The sequence below is a fragment of the Heterocephalus glaber genome, unplaced genomic scaffold (assembly GCF_053883595.1).
Source record: "Heterocephalus glaber isolate CG9 unplaced genomic scaffold, H.glaber_assembly_v1.0 deba00001662, whole genome shotgun sequence".
In the NCBI taxonomy this organism is placed as follows: Eukaryota; Metazoa; Chordata; class Mammalia; order Rodentia; family Bathyergidae; genus Heterocephalus; species Heterocephalus glaber.
The window spans coordinates 15563577-15575632 of NW_028258403.1; the positions used below are offsets into that span (position 1 = coordinate 15563577).

The 12056-nt window shown below is 39.7% G+C and overlaps 1 non-coding gene across 1 annotated transcript; it reads right to left on the reverse strand.

Moving 5' to 3' along the window:
• Nucleotides 1-1507: 1507 nt before the first annotated feature.
• Nucleotides 1508-1614, reverse strand: LOC147822354 (U6 spliceosomal RNA). The gene has a single exon (XR_015445825.1). It is a non-coding gene; the product is annotated as a U6 spliceosomal RNA (small nuclear RNA).
• Nucleotides 1615-12056: the final 10442 nt, after the last annotated feature.

Genomic DNA, 12056 nt, shown 5'->3' on the forward strand with positions numbered 1-12056 from the left:
TGGTGCCACATGCCTATAATCTCAGCACTCAGGAGGCTGAAGCAGGAAGATTGCTGCAAGTTCAAGGCTAGTGTGGGCTACATAGCAAGACCCTGTCTCAAAAAACAAAAAAAAAGTATATAGAGAGAGCCAGGGATATAGCTCAGTGACATGGCCCTGGGTTCAATCTTCAACACCACCACCAAAAAAACCCCCCAAAAGTATGATTTAAAATACAACATAGTGGCTATAGTTATTAACAATGTATTAAATACTTGAAAATTGTTAGGAGAGTAAAGTTTAAGCATTCTCATCATATGTACACACATACACAAACTGGTAAGTATAGAGCTGGGTTGTAGCTCAATGGTAGAATACTTACCTCTCATCTGAGACCTTAGGTTGATCCTCAGTAACTAGAAAAAAAAGTACAGTCATGTGTATATTAGTTTGATTTAGCCATCCCACAATGTCTATATGTATGTATATATGTACATATCATGTTTATACCATAAATATATATAATTAGTTATTAATTAAAAGTAAATAAACAAAAAGAAACTGACCTAGCTAGGAGTGGTGTACCATGCCTGTAATCCCAGCACTCTGGGAGGCTGAGCCATGAGGATTGCAAGTTCAAGGACAGCTGGGCACCTCAGTGATTTAGCAAGACCCTGTCTCAAAGCCAAAAATATATATATAGGGCTGGGGATTTAGCTCAGTGGTTCTACCACCTACCTCACAAGCACAAGGTCCTGAGTTTGATCCCCAATACCAAAAAACAAAAAAGTGAAAGGGTCTGGGAATGTAACTCAGTGCAAAAGTGCTGAGGTCCAACCCCAGTACCACCAAAAAAAATTTTTTTAATTAAAAAAGAAGGAATAAAGAAAGACAAAGGAGTGAAAAAAGATGGCCTCATAACTCAATAATTCCTATTTCAAATTTAAATAATTTAAATATACATTAAATATGGTTATACTACATGGGAAACTAGAAGATGTTACAGAAAAGAAAAATAAAATAGAGACTATCCATTATAATGATCTGGGCAGGGAGGGAAGCACATGCCTATAATCCCAGCACTTGGGAGGCTAAGGCAGGAAGATCACCTCGAGTTCAAGGCCAATTTGAACTACTGTCTCAAAACACCAAAAAAAATCTAGCTTAGCTAGAAAAATGTAATTTTGCCTTCATAATATTTATACCATATATATGACAAAGAGCCAATATCCCTAAAAAAATTCTTACAAGTCAACAAGAAAAAAAATTAGTGACATAGGGCCGGGGATTTAGCTCAGTGGTTCCACTCCCTGCCTCGAAAGCGCGAGGTCCCGAGTTCGATCGCCGGTACAAAAAAAAAAAATTAATGACATAAATTCTCCTATGGTGACATAAATCTCCATATTGAATCCCTGCTAATATCCACCTCTTTTTTTTTTTTCAATATTAGGGATTGATACCAGGTTCTTCACACAGAGCTACATTCCTAGCCCTTTTTTTTCCTAGCCCTTTTTTAAAATCTTTTTTTAAAAATACGGAACGCTTCACGAATTTGCCTGTCATCCTTATGCAGGGGCCATGCTAATCTTCTTTGTATCATTCCAATTTTAGTATATGTGCTGCCGAAGCAAACACTTTTTCTCTTTTCTTTTGAGACAGAGCTCACTAACTCACTAAATTGCTCGGGCTGGTCCCGAACTTGTGATCCTCCTGCCTCAGCCTCCCAGAGTGCTGGAATTACAGCCATGCACCACCATGCCTAACTACACTTTACTCCTCCTACCTCCTCCCAAAAGAACTCTCTATTTTTTTTTGGTACTGGGGATCGAACTCGGGTCCTTGCGCTTGCGCAGCAGGAGGCGAAATCACTGAGCTAAATCCCTGGCTCAAAAGAACTCTATTTTTAAATAAGAGTTTTACAGAGAAAAAACAACCTATAAACATGAAAGAAGGAAAAAACACTTGATAATCGGCAGTAAAGAAATTTAAATTAAAGCAATGATTAATGTCATTTTCACTCTATGAGATTATGAAAGGTTAAAAAAGCCATTATCATGGGCATGGAAAGGATTTTAATCTCTAATTATGATAGTGTAAATTACTGCAAAACTCCAAAAGACAGTGGTTTAGCAACCAATATGAGAACCAGAAATTTCACTTCTGGAAATGTGTACTAAGGAATGAAACCCTTGCCAGTGACCAAAAGCACACAGGTCTCAATCCTGGGACCCACCCTGCGGTCCCACCTCATCCAGCAGGGTGACTTGGGTGCCATACAGCCTGGATATTTTCCCTCCCATCATGGTTTCCTTATCCCTGGCCCTTGAGCCCCTCCTAAACCATCCCATTCGCCCTTTTCCTTTCCCGATTTCCCTGTCTTGCTGCCCATGTTCCTTCCTCCTCGGGCCTTCAAAGGTGGGAGTCCTGGCCCCATCTCAGGCACTGTTTTCATTTGGTGCCAGGAAGTTGAGAGCACTCTCATGTAGCTTCTCACGGGGCTCTGGATTCCAACTTTCTCAGGCATGTGGAACATCAGTTACTGCTTCCATGACTCCTCTCCAAGTCAACCAAATGAATACAATGCACGTTGTACCCCAGGTGTGCAGTGGTGGGAGGTGATGACCAGCATCTGAGGCCTCCGCTAGCACCACCCACAGTCCAGCAGAGACAGTGTGTCTCCCTGTCTGGGAGGCTGGAATGTGAGCACATCTGACCTGGGCCTTGAAAGGTACCATTCCCCAGCTTGAATCTGGAAAGGGGGCCATATAGAGATATTCCAGGGAAAACTGCATGATTCAGAGGCACAGAGGACACAAGAAGGCCCAAAATCTTCACTGTAGCAAGCATACTGCCTCAAAGATTAGGTTTTCACCAAGTTTTCCCAATAATGGAGAATTTTCCCAGTTCCAGATGAAATAAGAGAGTGTAGGCATGCTGCCTGGCAAATCCATCCTGAGGACAGATCTTATCCTTTGATCACAAATGATGGAAGGATGTCTACTCCCACTGCTCTTATTCAATGTAGTTCTTGAAATTTTAGCTAAAGCATTTAAGCAAGAGAAAAAGCTAACAGGGTCAAAAATAGGAGAAGTAAAATGATTCTGTTTGTAGATGATATGATCCTATACATGGATAAAGAAAATGCTTTTGGGGTGGGGATTTAGCTCAGTGGCACTGTCCTTGCCTTGCAAGCACAAGGTCCTGAGTTCGATCCCTGGTACCACCAAAAAAAGGAAAAGAAAATGCTTTTATACACAATGGAGTATTACTTTACCATAAAGAAGGATAAACTTGAGTCATTAAAAAAAATAGATGAACCTTCAGACTATAATGTTAATCAGACATACAACCTTAAGTATTACATGGTTTCTCTTATATAAGATTTTTTAATGTTTTTCATATTATCAAAATATAATAAACAAAATAAAAGACAGATAATAGGAAGTGGGGAGATGGATGTTTTTCAGATGGGAAGGGGATCAAGAGATAGAAGAAGTTTGAGAGAGGAGAAAGAAAGGGGATGAAAAAGGAATTGAGATGTGTTAAGTACATGTGCCAACTTTCCACAAGAAATGTAACCATTATGTAGTGCAAACTTGGACGAATAAAGAACAAAAACTAAAAAAAAAGAAATCCTAAGGGCTCTACAGAAAGACTTTTAGAAGTGATAATTCAATTCAGCAATGTAGCAAGATATAAAAACAACATTAAAAATCAATCCCTTTGATATACACCAATAATGGACTAGCTAAGAAAGAAATCAGGAAAGCTGGGCCAGGGATTTAGCTCAGTGGTTTCATCGCCTGCTGTGCAAGCGCAAGGACCAGAGTTCGATCCGCGGTACCAAAAAAAAAAAAAAAAAAGTTACAGAAATCAGGAAAGCACTTCAATTCACAATAGCTTCAAATAAAATAAAATACCTAAGGATCAATCTAATAAAGGAGAGGAATGAAAATTACAGAACACTGAAGAAAGAAATTGAAGAAGACCCCAGAAGATGGAAAGACCTTCATCTTCTGGATTGGCAGAATTAATAACGTCAAAATAGTCATCTTACCAAAAGTGATCTACAGGTTCAGTGCAATCCCCATCAAAGTACCAATGACATTCTTCACAGAACTAGAAAAAACAATACTAAAGTTCATAGGCACAAAACACACAGAATAACCAAAGCAATCCTAAACAGAAAGAGCAAGGCTGGAGGTATCACAATACCTGATTTCTACTACAAAACAACAGTAACAAAAACAGCATGATACTGGCACAAAAATAGACACATAGACCAATGGAACAGAATAGAGGGTACAGAAACAAACCCAAGTAACTACATCCATCTGATTCTGGACAAAGGAGCCAAAATATGCATTAGAGAAAAGACAGGCACTTTAAAAAATGATCCTGAGAAGGGCCGAGGATTTAGCTCAGTGGCACCAGGCCTGCCTCGAAAGCACAAGGTCCTGAGTTCAATCCCTGGTACCAAAAAAAAAAAATGGATAAAAGACCCAGGTATAAGACCTGAAACTTGGAAACTTCTGAAAGAAAACAGAAGGGAAACACCTAAAGCCATAGGCACAGGCAAAGATTTCTTGAATAGGATTCCAATAGCACAGGCAACAACAAAGAATCAACAAATGGTACTACATCAAATTTAAAAGTTTCTGTATGTCAAGGGAAACAATGAACAGAGCAAAGAGACAACCTGCAAAATGGGATAAATCTTTGCCAGGTACCCTCCCAATAGAGGATTAATACCTAAAACATAAATAACTAAAAAAACACAAATAACTATCAAAAATCAAAGAGAATAGACACTTCTCAAAAGAAGTACAAATGGCCAATTAAGTATATTTTAAAACGTTTAACATCTTTAGCTATTATGGAAATGCAAATCAAAACTACACTGAGATTCCATCTTACCCCAGTCAGAATGGCTATCATCAAGGATTTAGCTCAGTGGTTTTACCGCCTGCTGTGCAAGCGCAAGGACCTGAGTTCAATCTCCGGTACCAAAAAAAAAAAAAAGAATACAAAAAACAATAAATGCTGGTGAGGATGCTTTGACACTGTTGATACAAATGTTAATTAGTACGCCACTATGGAAATCAGTATGGAGGGTCTTCAAAAAATTAAAATAGTTCAATCCCTGGTACCAAAAAACCCCCTAAAAATAGAGTTCTCTTTGGTCCAGATATACCACTCCTTGATATAGTGGACCCTTGACTTGTGAACTCAATTCATTCCCAAGGGCGAGTTGTAACTCAAGCTGGTCAATTGCCTTCTAAGTCTCTCTCCTGTGTAATTTTAGGCCACACTTTCTTCCAGGAAGATCTCAGTGTCCTTAGAGAGACACTGACCCAGGATTTCTCAATTAACCCCACACAGGAAAGGATGTTGTAAGGTTCCTTCCAGAACTCTTTAAGGGTTAAATCTGTATCTGAGACCATCTGGAAGCACAAGCAGCCAGCATTTGGGTCATAACTCAAGACTTTATTAGTAAATTAAAACTAAAATTCTGCTTGTAATCCAAGTTGTTTGTATGAAGGCTGGTCATAACTTGAGGGTCCACTGTATACCTGAAGCAAGTAAAGTCAGCATACTATAAGGACACCTGCATATTCATGTTTATTGCAGCATAATCCACAATAGCCAAGATATGGAAATACCATGGATGGCCATAAACGGATGGAAATATGGTGTACATACTCGATGGAGTATTATTCAGCCATAGGAATAATGAAATTCAATCATTTTCAGGAAAATAGATGGATCAAGAGACTATCAAGTTGAATAAAATAAACCAGACCAGGAGAAAGACAATTATCGCAGCTTTCCCTAGTATGTAGAATCTAAGATGACAAGAAAATAAGAGAAGCTAGTAGAGAAGAGGAATGGAATCAGAGGAAGAGGGGTGTGTAAGCACAGGCAATGGGGGGATAGATACAAGGAAAATATATTACATGCTGTTATGGCTTATATCTAGATGTCCCCCCAAAGCCTCATGCAGTTACAGGTGGGGCTTTTTGGAGATGGCTGGATCTAGGGTGTGATACTGGCATTAAGGTTGTGTGATTACTAAATTAGTCCCCTGATTGGTTTAACATAGTTCTAAGTGCAGATAATGGGAAGGCTCACCCTGGGTGTGGGTAGCACCATCCAAAAGGCAGGTAGCCTGGAAGGGATAAAAGGGAGAGGCAGTCTGCTGCCAACTTTTGCTGTTGCTGCTGCTGCTTACTGCCTTCTGCCTGCCATGTCATGGGCTGTTTTCTCCTCTGTGATGCCCCTCTGCTATGCTGCCCTGCATTGACTGAAACTTCTACAAATTGTGAGCTGAAATAAACCTTCGCTCCTTTAACTTTGGGTGTTGGGTATTTTGTCTCAGCAACAAGAGAAGTAACTAAGACACATGCATTGAAACCCTCCAAAAAATGTGAAACTACAGGGGAGGACAGGGAAAGGGATATGAGTGGAAGCTAAAAATGACCAAAGTGTGTTATGTGCCAAATGAGAAACCCATTCACCTCTATAACCAAGAAAAAGAAAAAAAAATCTTATCCTTTGAAAGTAAACCTTTTTTTAAAAGCCCCAAAGTCAATTAAAAGTAATCTGATGATTCATGTAAGTTATCAACTGGTTCATGGTTTATGAAAACAGTAAAAAAGATGACAAAGCAATGAAACTGATCTTCTTGACCCATAAAAGGATTCTGAAGGCAACTTCTTTTCTTTTTTCTCTCTTTTTTTTTTTTTTTTTTTTTTTTTGGTACTAGGGATCAAACTCGTGACCTTGCATTTGCAAGGCAGGCAGAAGAACCACTGAGCTAAATCCCTAGCCTCTGAAGGCAATTTCAAAAGTTAGTGACCAAGCTAGAAATAAAGGAATTATTCTAGATTCCTTTCTCAGCCCCTGACTTCACCTTAGATGACTAAACAAGATCTGTAATTGTTTCCCCAACCACTGAATGACTTCATTGTCCTTGCCAACTTCCTCCTGTTTTTTCCCAGCCTGTACCTGAGATTAACCATTGGTTCTCACCTGTGTGAACCACATATGCAGGTAACTAAGTATGTGTTTTGGCTGGGTCAAGGATGGGGGAAACTAGATTGTCATTTTCTATCTTGATGAAAAATGTTCAGGGGTTACCCTCTTGTAGAGGATATGGAACTGTAAGCTACTGCTATAAGTTGGATCCAGATTGTCATTGAAGGCCTGTTCCCCACCCTACAGCACTGTGGTGTGGTGGTAGAGCTTTAGTAGACAGGGCCTAATGAGAGAAAGATAGCTCATTAGGTTTGCTGGTGGAAGGGATATTGGAACCCTGACCCCTCCCTGTGTCTCTCTGCTTCCTTTGCCACACACTCCCACTATGACGAGCTGCCTTTCCACAGGCCCAAAACCATAGGACCAACTGACCATAGACTGAAAACTCCAATGTGAGCCAAAATAAACCCTTCATCCTTTCAAGTTATTTATCTCAGGTATTCAATATGCTGCTCACATTTACAGATTCTCTAGTTTTTAAAGAAATGTTTCTAGACTACAGAGCAGAAATGGAAGGCTGGGAACTGGATTTAAGCAGGTTAGTGGTGACATGGTTGTACACATCATCTAATATGCCAGCTTCCCAGAATAATCTGCAGCACTAGGTAATAAATGGATCATTTTAGATAAAAGGAACAATCTGGAGCACTAGGTCATGAATGGGATCATTTTGGATGTCCAGCCCAAAAGGTCAAGAAAGACTTCAGGTGATGACAACAGAAGAGGACATCTTGGAAAGACTAGACTGTTCTACAGCCCTTCATTCACATTAAAGATTGATCGGTGAAAAACATGACCTGACTCTGCTGGCCATGGGTGTTCCTGAAATACCTTCCAGCATTCAGTAATCCTAGGGCTCCTCCCATGTGGACACTTCATTCAGGTGCTTCTGAATCAGACTTCTCTAGAGTGAGCCCACACCAGCCACTGTGCTGGGGGCCCACCAGCTGGCATGCTTGTCTGTCAGCAGTGTGGAGGAGCCCACCAACCCTCTATCTCAGCAGGCTTTGCATGAAGCCTTTCTGTATTCATAGCTCTTTTTTATATAGGTAAGAGTTTCAGTCCTTCAGCCTCAATGGGGTTTTGTTAAGGAGCATTAAATCCAGGGAGTCACTCACCTGAGCCAGCTGCCTGCCCTGAGATCTCAGAATCTCCTTTGAGGGAGCAACTGAGAGAAATGTCCTCTACCCAGAAGCCCCACTGAAAATCAACTCCCAGTCTGAATCTGCAGTCCACATAACACTATGTCTTCTTCTGATATAGTCTTTGATATAGTCTCCCTGTTTCTAGAAGTCTCTTTTAAACATCATTTTCAAGAAAATATTTTTATGGATTAATACTCAGGGTAACCTAGTGGATCTGATCTTGGAACTTCCATGACTATCCACTTAAAAATCAGAGTCCTATAGGGCCGGGGATTTAGCTCAGTGGTTCTGCCACCTGCCTTGCAAGCACAAGGTCCCAAGTTCGATCCCCAGTACCAAAAAAACAAAAACAAAAAAATCAGAGTACTATATTCTGTGTGCTCTTTAGTTGTCAGTGCTGTGAAGGCAAAAATGCTTTCTACATTAGTGTACTTGTTGTACTGGTGCCAGTGAATGGATGTGTGTGCTGGAAATAAACAAAGGCTATCCTGCTATTGTTATAGACTAAGCTATCCTGTTATCGTAGCATGTTAGTATGTTTCTGCACGTTTGCCTAAATCCTTTCTGTGTAAGCCACTTTGTTGGGGTTCCACATGGAGAGGTAGAGACTCTGCAGTTTCTTCTTCCTGTCCAAACCTCTCCCCTATCCAGCTCAGCATGAGTTGGAGCAGAGGACACTCTACTGGTCTTCTTCCTGTCAGCTCTAAGGCACAATGTTTGTAGATCACTACCAACCTGGAAACTCATCATGCCTCTAGAAAGAAGAAAAACAGTTCAATTTCTAAGTGTACTTACGAATTCATATTTTATAGTAAATATAAAAATCTGTACTATTTTTCACTTCACTTAGCTATACTGCTTTAAAGAAAAAGGTATAAGCTATGTGTTTCTCTATATCAATCTGTTGCTTACTTTGTACCTTGAGTAAAATTTAATGTTTTATAAGAAAAAAAAAAGACAATGAAGGTAAATTCAAAATTAAGTGGAATAGGGCCAGGGATTTAGCTCAGTGGTTCTGCCACCTGCCTTGCAAGCACAAGGTCCCAAGTTTGATCCCCAGTACAAAAAAAAAAATTAAGTGAAATAAGCCAGACACAGAAAGATAACACATGTTCTCACATGCTGAAGTTAAAAAATTGGATTTTATGAATGTAAAGCATAGAAAAGGGGAAGAGGGAGTTGGGCTGGAGAGGGGCATTTTTGTGTTTAGTTTTGTTTTGCTTTGTATGGTACTGGGGATTGAACCCAGGGTCTTCACACTTCACATTGAGCTACATCCCCATCCCTGCCCCGCCCCCCCCATCAGGAATCAAACTCAGGACCTTGCACTTGTGAGGCAGATGGTGGCCCCACTGAGCTAAATCCTTGACCCTTTTAAAATAATATTTTGTATGTCCCTTCCTTCCTTCCTTCCTTCCTTCCTTCCTTTCTTTCTTGTACCAGGGATTGAACTCAGGGCCTTGCACTTGCAAGGCAGGCTAAATCCCAGGCCCCCCCATCCCTTTTCTTAAATTTTTTATTTTGAGCCAGGATCTTGCTAGGTCACTAAGTTCCCCAGGCTGGGCTTGAATTTGCAATTCTAGAAAGGGGGGGGGGGTGTTTGTTTTATTTTGCTTATTGTTTTTTGTTTTGTTTCTTATGGTACTGAGGATTGAACCCAGGGCACTCTATCACTGAACTACATCTCCAGCTCTCTAAGGTTTTTAAAATTCTTTTTCGTTGCTGTTTTACTTTTTTTATTTTGAGACAGGGTCTTACCACATTTCTCAGGTAGAACTCAAATTTGTGATCCTGGGATTATAGGCATGCCGCACCACACCCAGCTAGAAGGCGGCTTTAATGGATACCAAAATATATAGGAGGAATAAATTGTACTGTTCTATAGGATGACTATAGCTTTCAACTTTTGTGTGTGTGTGGCAAGGTCTTGTTCTATAGTTCAGGCTGGCCTTGAACTTACTATGTAGCCCACCCCAGCCTCAAACTCACAACAATCCTGCCTCCCCAGTGCTCAGATTACAGGCCTGTGCCACCACACTTGTCACTCCCCCATAATTCTTAACTGGCCAAACTATCCACTAAATTTGATTGAAGACCAAAGTCATTTTTACAAGTTCCTATACAGCCTTTCTCAGGTATTAGAGGATATGTTATAGCAAAATTAGAAAAGGAAGGAAGGAAGCTTAAGCCAAAAATGAATTAAGACAAGGAATCTAGAAACTAAGATCCAACGTAGGAGAGAGGCAAAGAGAATTTCCAATATTATGTTAAAAGGGAAGACCCAGAATGGCAAGTATATAAGAGTTAGAGACAGACACTGGATTATGGTTGAGAATTCCAGAAGTGGAAACACAGGGGGCATGATAATTTGACAGGTCCTACTACATGAATTTATCAGAGTATATGAGATGACTTAGATGTTCAAGAAAATCAAGCAAATAAAAGTGACCGCAATTAACTCCACCAAAAACCAAAATACACAAGAAAGGAAGGTATCCATCGTACCATTGCTCAGTTAACTGTAATAATCACTTAATACCCATTTTTAAAAAAGGAAATCTTGTGCTGAATTCATAGAGAGAAGGCAGGGGATAAGAGAGTTCTAGGTTCTTATTGATCATAATAGAAAGTAAACAATAGAGTATAAAACTGATAGATCAGAAAGCTATAGTGCAACCATTTTTTTTTTTTTGGTACCAGGGGATCGAACTCAGGACCTTATGGTTGTGACATAGGCAGCGGCACCACTGAGCTAAATCCCTGGCCCAACAAGCATATTATTTAGATAGAGGATATGAATACTAGAAAATAAAAAAACAACCCTGTATTGGAAGCTTATGCCTGTGAGCAGCAGGATAATGGTTAGGGGAGGGAAATGCTGGAATTTTTTGCTTTTTAGTACTACATTTTTTTTCTCTCCAGTACTGGGCATTGAACTCAGGACAGTACTACTTTGTTTTTAAAACTCTTCAAATATTAACTTGATGAAAATTTAAAATAAAGAGATTTAGTCAGACATGGTGGTGCATGCCTATAATCCCAACATTCTGGGGTGCTGAGGCAGGAAGATCACAAGTTGAACCCAATCTAGGCAACTGAGTGCCTTAGTAAGACTCTGTCTGAAAAAAAATTTAAGTAATTTTTTTTTTCGGTACCAGGGATCAAACTCAGGACCATGCACTTGTGAGGCAGGTGCAGCACCACTGAGCTAAATCCCCGGCCTTAAATAACTTTTAAAGGGCTGGAAATGTAGCTCAATGTGAAGGTCCTCGGTTCAGTCGCCTATATCAAAATAAAATAAATTATAAATTAGAAGATTTAAGAGACTGGCATTCTTCGTTTAACGACCTACCTGTTTAACAACTGTTTGAACGTACACCCCACCACTCAGACTTACGAAGATCACAGGCAGCAGTGAGGCTTTATGTTGGCTTCTTCTACAGACAGTACTGGAATTTTTGTGATTGCACCGTACAGTATTGTAGTTTTATATTCTGTTATACATTAGAGGACTGCATGCAGGAGTTACGCAAATAAAAGCAAAGTCATCAAGTTGGAGTTTCCTTTGACCATTTCTTTTGTCTGAATATTGTAATGTACACATCGCTTCTCAGCCTTTTGGCTAAGATCAAGTGTAATGTACATACAAATGTGCATAATGTATATAATGTATATAATGTACATAATCATGTAATGTACATACAGAATAAAGGTAATGTGCATAATACACATAATGTGCATAATGTACATACATAATGCACACACTACATACCTAGTATACACCCTGTACAAAATGTTCATACTGTATAAACTGTAGAAACATGATATACGTATAATGTACATATTGTATTACATGTATATTATGTATATATTATGTGCACTGCACACTGTACG